This window comes from Garra rufa, chromosome 4 (genome assembly GCF_049309525.1).
Source record: "Garra rufa chromosome 4, GarRuf1.0, whole genome shotgun sequence".
Classification (NCBI taxonomy): domain Eukaryota; kingdom Metazoa; phylum Chordata; class Actinopteri; order Cypriniformes; family Cyprinidae; genus Garra; species Garra rufa.
Genome location: NC_133364.1, coordinates 5691874 through 5706079, shown reverse-complemented (window position 1 = coordinate 5706079; position 14206 = coordinate 5691874).

Genomic DNA, 14206 nt, shown 5'->3' with positions numbered 1-14206 from the left:
CTCTGAATATCAATGAGTATAGTGGAGCTCTTAAAGAGAGTTTTATTTTGGGATGAAAGCATCCTGCTGTGCCGGCCAGTGTCTCAGAGCCTCCGATGCCCGCAGAGCTGAACTTCCCTTTTCACGCAGCTGAATTATACATCACAGATACTAGTTTAGTGCTACATGCCGCAAGAGAGTTTCACGCTGAGCGCATCAGGCCCTAATCAGCGCTCATTCAACTAAAGACGAAGTGCAAAGCATGTTGTGGGACTGCGTTCGGATTCACGCAACAAATATAAAACTGCCCAGAGAGTCTGTTTCATTCAGACTAAACATGACTATGATTTCCGAACTAAGTGGGAATGTGCCAGGAGTAGTTTTTAACACTATATTCGAATCCTTCTTGTATAATGCATTATTAAAAGAATAGTTTGTTAAAAATTTAAATTTGCTTCCTCTTCAGATTTGGAGAAATGTAGCATTACATCACTTGCTTGCCAATGGATGTGAATGGGTGCCGTCAGAGTGAGAGCCCAAACAGCTTATAAAAAACATGACAGTAATTCACAAGTAATCCACACCACTCCAGTCCATCAGTTAATGCCTTTTGAAGCAGAAAGCTGTATGTTTATAAGAAACAAATGCATCATTAAGGCAGTTGAAAGTTCAAACCATCGCTTCTAGCTAAAATATGAGTCTATAAAGTTGTCTTGTCTGAATCAGGAGAGACACCTGCACAGATTAAGCACTGTTGACAAGCAAAAACAGTCCAAAACAGCTCTAAACAAATATGTGAGTGAATTTTGATGTGAGACAACAACAGTTGTGAACTGAAGGAAGCGTTATTATCTATTATTGATTATGAACTCATATTTTGTAAAGAAATGAGAGTTTGAAGTTAAAAACGTCTTCATGATGGATTTGTTTCTTAAAAACACACAGCTTTTGGCTTCATAAGATGTTAATTGATGGACTGGAGTGGTGCGGATTACTTGTGGATTATTGTGAAGTTTTTATCAGCTGTTTGGACTCTCATTCTGACGGCACCCATTCACTACAGAGGATCCATTGGTCCAAAACAGCTGATAAAAACATCACAATAATTTACACCACTCCAGTCCATCAATTAACATCTTGAGAAGCCAAAAGCTGTGTGTTTGTATAGTAGGAAACAAATCCAACATTTATGTGTTTTTTTTTTTTTTTACCTCAGAACGTTGTTTCTGGCTAAAATATGAGTCTATGAAGTTGCCTTGTCTGAATCAAAAGAGAAATATGAACAGATCAAGCACCATTTACAAACAAAAAACAGTCCAAAACAGCTCTAAACAAATATGTTGAGTAGATTTTGATATAAGACAACAACAGATTTTTTTTTTTTCACTGGAGGAAGCGTTATTATGGATCATGAGCTCATATTTTGGCCAGAAGCGACTATTTGAAGTTAAAAAACATCTTAATGATGGATTTGTTTCTTAGAAACATACAGCTTTTGGCTTCACAAGACATTAAACATTGGACTGGAGTGGTGTGGATAACTTGTGGATTATTGTGATGTTTTTATCAGCTGTTTGGATTCTCATTCTGACGGTACCCATTCACTACAGAGGGTCTATTGGTGAGCAGATCTCTTGTTCTCACTCTCAATTTGTTCCAGATCCTTTGGAAGTCAATGGCTACCAACAACTCTTTGGTTACCAACATCTTTTGTGCTCAACAGAAGAAAGAAAATTAATTTTACATTTCTGGTTGAGAACTAATTTTAGTTTTAGTTGAGGATAATAACCCCAGGCAGCAACTGAAAGCATTTCAGTATTTGAGAGCGGATGGATAATCCTGCATTCAGAGAGTCTGTGTGCTGTGTAAAGAACACCATCATCAAACAATGTGTCTCCACCCGCCTCTTCCTTTCTCTGACTTTGTGTGTTTCTCATCCAGACGCTGAGCTCCTGGTTACTGATTACACAGACGTCCACACAAGGCTCTGCAAGCGTCCTGAATGCCGATAGGTGGAAACTCACATTCAAAATGATCTCATCTCATCAAGTGCTACACTCTCAAACTACACAAAAAGTTCCACTCAGCAAGGTAAAACGCTCTTATTTTTGTACATACGTTGGTATTCTCAAACCGTAATGTGTCACAGTTGCCCAAAGCCATGTAGAAGCACCAGCTGTGAGATGAGAAACCAACATTACCTTTGGGAGCCGGACATCTGCAAGAACGTTTGCGTTTCTCTCTAGATGGGCTGAGCTGTGTTTCCGCCTTCAGCGTCTGAACAAACTTCTAAATAAATATGTGACTTTCCCAGTGTAGCTAAAATCAACCACATTCATCTCAGGCAGAAATGGCCATGACGCAGACTGTACAGCTGAAATCTCCAGCCTCGTTTATAAAATGCATGTACAGCCAGATTTGAAGTATCATTCATTTAATTCCTATTCCGACTAAATGATTTATAGACGCAGAAGCTGTTGTGAAATCACTCTTATATGTACATGACTGCTGTTAATGAATGAGTTACAATGTTTGCATGCACAAGATTGTTATTATCGTTACATAAAACTATGAAAAACCACTGATGCTTGAAACAATATAAACACTAAATAAATTAAATTAAATATTTAATTACTATTTAATTTTTTTAGCTACTTGCTATGCAAGATTTATCATTTTCATTTAGCTTAATTTACAAAAATGTAAAAGTGCTAAAGTGAAAAATCAATGATGCTTGAAACTAAATAAACACTAAATGTATTAAATAAAATAATTAAAAGATTTTTTTTACTAAAAGTGCTAAACTAAAATACTTTAAAAATGTAAACTAATAAATAAAAATTAAAAAAAGTATATACAGATTTTAAAAACTAAAAATGCACAACAAAATGACTAAAACTTTTAAATTAAAGTTAAAACAGAAAATATAAAAACAAAATGTAATTTAAATTTATATATATATATATTAACAAAAACTAAAACATAAATGATAGCCTGCAATAACACTGGTCTTGACTTTTTTTTAACTAAAACAAAACAAAAAATGTTACTTTAAACAAAATTTATGTTAACTGAAACTAAATAAGATTATAAGATTATATATAAAAAAAATATATATTTTATTGTATAGTTATCTAATTTCAGTTTAGTTTAACTTTAAAAGTATTTACGTAAGTATTTACGTAAAAAGTAATAAACAGAAAATAATAAATAAATAAAATGAAATATATAAAAGAAGATAAAAATACTGTGATAGTACATAAACAAGATTATGTAAATGTTTTATGTTAAATATGCTATGTTTGCTATTGTGCTATATTTGGGTAATATTTCATTATATCTACACATTTCTGGAGCATTTTTTTCTTTGAAAAATATGTATTTGAACTATTCCTAGCCAGCATGTTAAATCTTCTTATCTTTCATTGTTTGAGATTTGATGAGTCTAAAATAAGTAAATAGTGTGAAATAAGTGAAAAATAGCATAAACTTAAATATTTTTACCCAAAGTAAATGCATCAATTTTATTTAAGTAACTGGCTTAGAAATACCTATTCAAACAGTTGCTCCATAGTTGAGCTAAAAAATAAAACTTTAAATAAAAATTTAAAACACAAGGATGCACAAAATCTAGCTTGCGTAGCTGGAAATGTTTTGGCCTTAAATTATTCAGAATAAGTTGAACTGTAAGTGCGTATGAGCCACTCAGGTGAGCTGGAGTTGATTTTGAGCTGCTATTCATTTGCCTCTTTTATGATTACGACCTGTTTGCTCACAGATCAATACAAATGCATTCAAGTTTCATTTCAACACAAAAGATTCAATTGATGTTCAAGCAGTCTGAGGAACGGCCAACTGTGTCACCGCTGTACAGGTACGAGTTTTCCCATGTATGAAAAATGTGCGTGAGTCTCTTCACAACAACCGTATTAAGTCCTAATGAAGCTGATCTGTTCTTTGCTGTTTTCTACTCCAGTCTCCTGTAACTTCAAGCACTCAGATGCTCTCTGGACTTGGTCTTTCTGTGTTTTCATGCCATTTTCACTGACCTGCTGTGAACCTGCAGGTCAGCCAGACTATGAAAAAGGTGCTATTGGATGACGGCTGGTAGATTTTTGTAGTGACGCTGTAGTCGCGTTGTTGTAGTGACGTAGTTGCATTGTTGTCACGTTGTAGTGGTGGTGTAATCGTGTTGTATTGACATAGTAGTGACATAGTCGCGTTGTAGTGTTGGTATAGTTGCGTTGTAGTGACATAGTCAAGTTGCTACGGGTGTGTGTTCACGGTGTGTGTTCACTAATGTGTGTGTGCACTTGGATGGGTTAAATGCAGAGCACAAATTCCAAGTATGGGTCACCATACTTGGCCTCACGTCACCTCCTTTCCTTTCCTTCCTTTCCTTGTAGTGTCAGTATAATTGCGTTGTAGTGACAGTGTAGTTGTGTTGTAGTGACGTAGTCGAGTTGTAGTGCTGGTATAGTTGCATTGTAGTAACGGTGTAGTTGTGTTGTAGTGATGTAGTCGAGTTATAGTGTCGGTATAGTTGTTGTAGTGACGGTGTAGTTGTGTTGTAGTGACGTAGTCGAGTTGTAGTGTTGGTATAGTTGCATTGTAATGACGGTGTAGTTGTGTTGTAGTTATGTAGTAGAGTTGTAGTGTCGGTATAGTTGTTGTAGTGACGTGTAGTTGTGTTGTAGTGATGTAGTCAAGCTGTAGTGTCGGTAAGTTGCTTTGACACAATCTGTATTGTTAAAAGCACTATATAAATAAAGGTGACTATAGTTGCATTGTAGTGATGTTGTAGTTGCGTTGTAGTGACGTATTCGAGTTGTAGTGTCGGTATAGTTGCATTGTAGTGACGGTGTAGTCGTGTTGTAGTGACGGTGTAGTTGCATTGTAGTGACGGTGTAGTTGCGTTGTAGTGACATATTCGAGTTGTAGTGTCGGTATAGTTGCATTGTAGTGACGTGTAGTCGTGTTGTAGTGACGGTGTAGTTGCATTGTAGTGACGGTGTAGTTGCGTTGTAGTGACAGTGTAGTTGCGTTGTAGTGACGTAGTCAGTTTGTAGTGACGGTATAGTTGCATTGTAGTGACGGTGTAGTCGTGTTGTAGTGTCGGTATAGTTGCATTGTAGTGACGTGTAGTCGTGTTGTAGTGACGGTGTAGTTGCATTGTAGTGACGGTGTAGTTGCGTTGTAGTGACAGTGTAGTTGCGTTGTAGTGACGTAGTCAGTTTGTAGTGACGGTATAGTTGCATTGTAGTGACGGTGTAGTCGTGTTGTAGTGACGGTATAGTTGCATTGTAGTGACGTGTAGTTGCGTTGTAGTGACATATTCGAGTTGTAGTGTCGGTATAGTTGCATTGTAGTGACGGTGTAGTCGTGTTGTAGTGACGGTGTAGTTGCGTTGTAGTGACAGTGTAGTTGTGTTGTAGTGACGTAGTCAAGTTGTAGTGTCGGTATAGTTGCATTGTAGTGACGGTGTAGTCGTGTTGTAGTGTCGGTATAGTTGCATTGTAGTGACGGTGTAGTTGCGTTGTAGTGACAGTGTAGTTGCGTTGTAGTGACATAGTCACATTGTAGTAGTTAATTTATACATAGATATTATATGTATTTTAATAAATTAAATTATATGTATTTTAATAAATTTAATTTTTTATTTTTATTAAAATATATTTCACTTTATTACATCATTTTTTTGCCATTACGGTTATGAACATTGGAATGCAATATATGTTACTTGTATTTGCATTAGTGATAAAATCATTTTATTGTTTTTGGCATATCAGAGCTATTGCATTGGTAAGAGCTGAACAGGTCGGATAAGACTAAGTGAGTAAATTCTCCTTCCATATTAATCTACGAATGGGCTATTCCTCCAGCAAACGTCCTTTCTTCCTCCTTTGTATCAGAGGCGTTTCAGATGTGTGGAGGAGATTGTGCCCCCAGTTTGCTCTCATTAATACTGTATGTATCATCCTTGCTTGAGCGGGTCAGGAAATTACTTTTGGGAAGAAAATAAAGTAATTACACTTTTTCTGCCCGTCATGGCAAACCGGCGAAGAATTGGAATGGCTTGGCAGCTTGGGATTGATGCATCACTGCATAAATCTGCACTGCTTTGATGTCTCCTGCTCATGATTAATACTAAATGGACAAAGTTTTTCTTCTGCATGGATCCGTTGCCGGTCTGAGAACAAGTTCTTCACCGATCCAAGACTGATGTGCCATTTAGAAGATCACAAAAACAAAGTTTTATATTTATGGTTTTAGTTTTAGTTAACTGAAATAACCCTGCTTCACTGTCTAAATGAGATCAAAATGTAGACTTCATTAGTTTCGATTAAAAGCTGATTATAATTAGCCCAAATAATTGAAATCCTAAACTTAAAAAACTTTTTTTACATTAGAATTTAGTACATATTATCATATTGGATGCACTGTTGCACTACAGTGACAGTGTAGTTGTGTTGTAGTCGCATTGTTGTAGTCGCATTGTTGTGACGTTGTAGTCAAGTTGTTGTCACATTGTAGTGACGGTGTAGTCACATTGTAGTCACATTGTAGTCAAATTGTTGTCATGTTATAGTGACGGTGTAGTCACATTGTAATTATGGTGTGGTCACATTGAAGTGACGTTGTAGTTGCGTTGTTGTGACATTCTAGTCACGTTGAAGTTGCGTTATATTGATGCTGTAGTCACGTTGTTGTAGTGACGGTGTAGTTGCACTGTAGTGACGTAGTCGCATTGTAGTTTCAATGTTGTCACATTGTAGTGACAGTGTAGTTGCATTTAAGTGATGCTGTAGTCACGTTGTTGTAGTGACGTGTAGTGATGTAGTCGCTTTGTTGTCGCATAGTAGTGACGGTGTTGTCGCATTGCAGTAATGGGGTAGTCACATTGTAGTGATGGTGTAGTCGCATTGTAGTGGCGTGTAGTTCCGTTGTGACATTGTAGTGATGGTGTTGTCACGTTGTGACATAGTTGCATTGTAGTCGCGTTGTAGCGACGCTGTAGTCGCATTGTAGTGATGGTGTAGTGACGGTGTAGTCATGTTGTCATAGCGTTGTCACATGACGTAGTTGCGTTGTAGTCGTGTTGTTGTCGTGTTTTTGTGACACTGCAGTCATGTTGTAATCACGTTGTAATCCCGTTATAGTCGCATTGTAGTCATGTTGTTTAGTTATAGTGACGTTGTTGTCACATTGTAGTGACGGTGTAGTCTCATTGGAGTAATCACATTGCAGTTGTGTTGTAACTTATAAACAAATCTGTTCAACCAATTAACTTTTGAGATGAGAACAGGTAGATGTTAAATGTTTCATATTGCTTATTCAGTCATCAAAGCATTGTGTTACCAATTAGCAAGTTAGCATTTACTGAATTAGCTAATTATATTTATCCACTACTAATAAATATTAGTTGAGATTCCATTATAATTTTGAGTTAAATATATAAATTTGCTTACTCAACTGTTTCAAGTTAGGAGCAATTAACAACATGTACAAGTACAAAATAAAAAAAACTTTGAATATCTTAACAGATCACCTCCATTTTTTACATGTTGCCAGCTTATTCGGGTTTACAGTTTACCAAAGTAACTCAAAAGCTCTTGGGTCAGCATTACAGCAAAGCCTCCAAAGAGCCGCTTTTAGTGACGGTCACATCTGAATGCACTAAACAAACTCCCCCGAGAGCCCCCGAGTCCCTCTGATGTACTATAGATCACACAGAGATGGACACAGAGAGCTGCAAACACAAAGACATGCATTACCATCATTCATAATTCATCTGCTCATACATATTTACAGTAATAAATGGACAGCCAACTAATGCACTTCATGAGATAAATTAATTCTGCTGATTAATTAATGTTCTGGTAGGAGGCTAGTTTCAGTCAAATTGCATTTTTACATTTTCTGAAGACAATTTGAGTTTGCGTGTGCAACACTCGCCGTCGAATGTGAAGGCGTTTGCTAATGTTTTAAAAGCATATCTGATTTAAACTTTAAACTTAAAATTCAGGTTAATAAGTTTGATTAATGATTATATAACATTAGGTTTGATTAGTAAAAAGGGGTGGAAAACACTGCATTAAACATCTTTAATCTACAGATGCAGACAGACACGCATGCAATAAAAACATTTCCAACAACTTCTGTTTTAAGACTACAAATTTTTGAATCAGCCATCAATCCCATCCTTTTGTTCTCAATAAATACGAGCAAAATATGTTGCAACGAGTGCATAAAGAGGAGTTTAGCTGGTTCCTCTAGGTCCGTCCTGAAGCGCACAGACATCATACTCAGGATCAAAGCTCCGTAACTTTCGTTTGTAGCATAATTGCAACCAGGCCTGATAATTAAGTTAATCGCCGTTCTGCATTGCCGTATTCACCTCACTTGAACTCAATCGCTAACAGGATAATGTACAACCTCAGGCCGACATTGATGAAAATAAGAAACAAATGGTGCGCTTGTGAAAATCCATCATTTGTCTCCTGTCTTCACTCATCTGTTGGCCTGGAGTTGCTTTCCAGCTACATCTCATGCAGTTACACTGCCATTCTCCTGCAGAAACTGAGACATATGCTTGTTCAGGGGGTCTGGAGGATTTTGACATGATGGATAGAGCAAAGGAAAGACGAAATGCATGTCCTGCTAATACTAGCACCTGTTGGACACATGCAGTAGATGCTCATATCTGATCATTTCGGCTTATTTAAGCTCTCTCTTTTTTCCTTAAATATCCTGTTTAACTGTAAGAAAGGAAAACAACTGGTGCATACTGTTATATGTTGGCTTTACAAGAGCTTTTAACAGTTTTAATGAGTTTTCCAGAGGTGTTCAGCCTCAAAGCAGACTGAATGAAGTGTGAGTGACCATCATGTTTCCAGATGTGTCCTCATCCGTCCGACTGTACCTCCAAACTGGACTTCAAACGTGGCCAAACCGCAGTTTTCAACAACATATTAAAGTTCAACAGCCGTGCTTTGCACACAGACTTTCTTTTAGAGTACACAAATAAGTTTAATGGATAAAACATGGCGCTTCAATGCAGAGGCATTTGGGAAACAAGCAAGTTTTCAAAGCGTGTCTTGAAGGCTCAGCGCTCATTTGTTTGCATGTTAATGTGATACGGGAAAAAATTAGTGCATTACCTTTTATTGCTCCGTTCTCGGTTTAATATGCACCAGCTGCTTTGTATGAAATTCTTATTAAGAGAAACAGGATTAATGATAATCTTTATCCGTGCGCCGCCTAGGATTTTCAATAGTATCTCTGTGCTAAACAAAACAGACAGATTATGAGAGCTCAGAAGGAGATGTGTTATGAGACACGACAAAGTGGCTTTGACAACTGTCTGTTTTCATCTCGGGTTTGATGCAGATGTGTTTTTGAAGAGCTCTTCATCGCCCCTGACCTTTGACCCTCTCAGAATCAGCCTTCGTGTTCAGGTGGTCATTGCTTTCATATAGAAAAATAAGTCTTTTTTAATCTTGGACCTGTGCTAAATACTATGTATTTTAATATCTATTCTGCTTTTTATATGTAATTTTATTTAACAAATTATATTTAGGCCATTATATATTGTTTTTAAATCAATGGTTAATATTTATTTATATAAATATATATATACAGTATATATATATATATATATATATATATATATATATATACATATATATATATATATATATATATATATATAGAGAGAGAGAGAGAGAGAGAGAGAGAGAGAGAGAGAGAGAGAGAGAGAGAGAGAGAGAGAGATGTTTAATTATAATTATGAACTAATTTATTAAATGAAATGGTTTGAACCGATTCATGGAAATGAATTAAATGAGAGTTTATATTTATGTTTATATTTGTTTATATTTATTTATTTATTTATATTTATTTATTTTTATATATTTTTATATATTTACAAATAATATAATACAATAACAATATTATAATATAACTAATTATAAAATAATTAAAATGATTCATATATAATATATAGATTTAACCAATCATATATAGAGAGATTATTTTAAATTAATTATATTTATAAAATGGCTATAAATATTACAATACAATAATTAAAAAATTATATAATTTATAAAATGAATAAAAATAGACAATTAAATTATAAATTATAAGATATATTATTTTAAATTAATTATATATATGAAATATCTATAAATAATATAACACAACAATAATAAAATAATGATATTATTATTGATAAAATAATTAAAAATAAACAACAATTATTTATCAGGGTTTTTAATTCATTATTTTTATTCTTTTTTTTAGTGAAATTATTTATTGAATTGTATCATGAACTGAATCATGGAAATGAATTAAATGAGTCAAAATTAAATTGATTATTTTACACTAATCATGTTTATAAAATATTTATAAATAATGTAATACAATACCAATGTATTAATAATATTAATTAAAAAATAATTAAAATGATTTATCAGTAATTTATATATTTAACAAATCATTAGTTTTAAAATGATTCACTGAATCGGATTAAACTGAATCACAGAAATGAGTCAAATGAGTCAAAATTCCCATTATAGTTCATATTTAATCAGACAAAAATATTAGATGGATTAAATAGATTATTTTATATGAATTATATTTATAAAAATAATATAATACAATAATAATATTATTAATTATTACATATAAAATGTATTAAAATGATTCATATATCATATAAAGATTTAACAAATATATAGAGAGATTATTTTAAATTAATTATATTTATAAAATAGCTATAAATATTATAATACAATAATTAATAATTAAATAATTAAAAATAGACAATTAAATAATACAGATTTATACAGCTGTTTTTTAAATAATAACATAAATAATATTATTAATTATAAAATTATATAAAATTAAATAGATTCATATGTAATTCATAGATTTAACAAACATACAGACAGATAGATTATTTTAAATTAATTGTATTTATGAAACAGTTATAAATAATATTATAGACTAATAATAAAAATTATAAACTACATTATACAGATAGATAACATATTTTATTTATTATTTATTATTTATTTATTTATTTATCCATTTTTTGTTATTCATTTTCATTTGTTTTTCAAGTGATAACACGCATGAATTGTTCAGTGAGTTTTGAAATGATTCATTGAATCGGATGGTTTGAACTGAATCACGGAAATTAATTAAACGATTCAGATTTATTCAAATTGATTCCCAATCCAGTGCATATTTGATTAGACAACAAAAAGTGCAAGATACAGTAAAAACACAGCAATGCATTTCCCATTTTCCCAAAAGACAATTGCTTAATTAAAGCAAAATCATGAATCCACAGCTTAGTCCCATTTGATCATATTGACAACATAACCAGTAAACATCTCTCCTCTCATCTTTCAGCTCAATGACTTGAGGCTGGTGAACATCCACGTGCACACAAGCATACATGTGCACATTTTGCGAGGGCCATTAGATGTCATGCACCATAAGCAAAAAGATGAGAGCATATCATTACCCACAATGCCTTTTCTAACCCTCATCTGAGAGAGGAGCGTGCCGGGGGAGATGGATGCTCCGCCGAATGGGTCCTGACAGGACGGGGCAGGACTGATTCTGTATGCAGAGGGTCTCTCACCTTGAGGGGCAAGGTATTTGCTCTTGGAGTCAGCGTTAAGAGCGGGATGAACGTGCGGCATCTCCAAACACCAGACAGGTGCTGCGTGCTCATGAATTTAACACCACGCCGCCTGAGAAAGCCTATCATATCATTTGCTCCTGCGGTAATTAGTGTGGAATGTTAGTTTTTCCAACAAGAATTAGCAGTCAGTGTTGATTTGTGTTATGACAGGACAGGAAGTGGCTCGTCTTCCAAATAACAGGTAGCAGAGATTGGAATGAGGCGGATGATTATACATGCCACTATATTGGCTCTAACCTTTTCACCTTCATAATATAAATGGCCTCCGGTGGTAGAGCTCGAAATTAACTTGATAACGTTCATAATGAACCAACAGCACAACCAAATTATTGAGGAAAATTTGTGACCCTGGACCACAAAATCAGTCATAAGGTTAAATTTTACAAAACTGAGATGTATACATCATATGAAAGCTCAATAAATAAGCTTTCTATTGATATATGGTTTGTTAGGATAGGACAATATTTGGCCGAGATACAACTATTTGAAAATCTGGAATCTGAGGGTGCAAAAAATCTAAATACTGAGAAAATCCCGTTTAAAGCTCTCCAAATTAGGTTCTTAACAATGCATATTACTAATCAAAAATTACATTTTGATATATTTACAGTAGGAATTTTACAAAAAATCTTCATGGAACATGATCTTTACTTAATTTCCTAATGATTTTTGGCATAAAGAAAAATCAATAATTTTGACCCATACAATGTATTTTTGGCTATTGCTACAAATATACCCCAGCGACTTAAGACTGGTTTTGTGGTCCAGGGTCACATTTGTCTAAATTGGCCAATTTTGACAGAAGGACATACTAAAATATTCAAAGTCAGTATTATATTCAAAGAACTAGTATTGATTCACAAACAAATGTTCCCTTAAATGAACTGGTTAAAAAGGTTTGCAGATATTTAAATGAATCTATCAGAAAAAGCCTATTGAACCTAAACAACAACAACAACTCACAAATATCTTTTTGCGAATCAGTCAAATAGACTCACAAAATTTGAATTGAATTCAATTGAAATTAATACATGGAAAAGATTTACATATCTTATCAGCCTAAACGATTCACAAGTCTTCAATGAATCTGTCAAAGGACAAAATATTATAATGAATTTATCAAAAATCTTTTAATGAATTAGTCAAAAAGCTTCATTTATTTTCTAATGAACTGGTCAGAAAGACTCACAAATCTTATAATGAATCTGTCTAAAAGAATCAAATATTATAATGCATTCTTTAAAAAAAGTTTACAGATCTTTTAATGAACCTGTCAAAATCTTCTTTTGAATCAGTCTAAAAGATTCACAAATCCTATAATAAATTAATTTAAAAGATTCACAGTTCTTTTAATGAATTGGTCGAAAAGATTCACAATTTTTTTGAATTCATTAAAACAATTCACATATATTTTAATGAACTGGTCAAAAAGACTTACAAATCTAATCAATCTGTCAAACCTACTCAGATCATTTAATGCATCTGTCAAAAAAAATCACTAATCTTATAATAAATTAATGAATCATTCAAAAAGTATTACAAAGCTACTGAATCAGTCAAAAAGATTTAAAAAGCTTTTAATGAACTGGTCAAAAGGCTCAAAAATCTTAAACTCAATTCATTATAAAGATATACATATCTTTATCAGTCTAGAAGATTTAAAAGGCTTCTAATGAATCTGTCAAAAGCGTCACAGATCTTATAACTAATGTATGTAAGACTTTTAATGAATCTGTCAAAAAGCTTAACAAATCTTATACTGAATTGGTCAAGAAAACTCACAAATATAATTGAGTTGAAATATAATATTGAAATATAATGAACAAATCTTCTTTTGAATCAGTCTAAAAGATTCACAAATCCTATGATGAATTCATTGATAAATATCTTTTAATGAATCATAAAAAATGGCTCAAGAAATTGATAAATTGAAAGATTCACAAGTCATATAATGAATCGATCAAGAAGACTTATAATAAATTGATCAAAAAGACTCACATAATCAATTAATCGAAAAGACTCATAAATCTCTTAATAAATCACTCAAAGTCTATGAATGAATCAGTCATAATGAATTACAAATGTGTTAATTAATCAGACTAAAAGTCTCTTAAATCTTCAATTAAATTGGTCAAAAAGATTCACAAATCTTTTAAATCTGTCTAAAAGATTCACAAATCCTATAATGAATTCATTAAAAAGGCTCATAGATTATTTAACAAATCATTCAAAAAGCTTTACAAATCTCCTACTGAATCAGTCAAAAAAAAAAAAAAGATTCACAATTCTTATAATGAATGGATCAAAAAGATTTTAATAAATTCGTCACAAATTGTATAATGAATCGGTCAACAAGACTATTATAATAAATTGATAAAAAATCTCACAATGAATTCATCGAAAAGACTCACAGATCTTTTAATAAATCACTCAAAAAGTTTCACAAATCTATAAATTAATCAGTCAGATTGAATCCTAAATCTTTTAATGATTCTGTCAGAATGAGTCAAA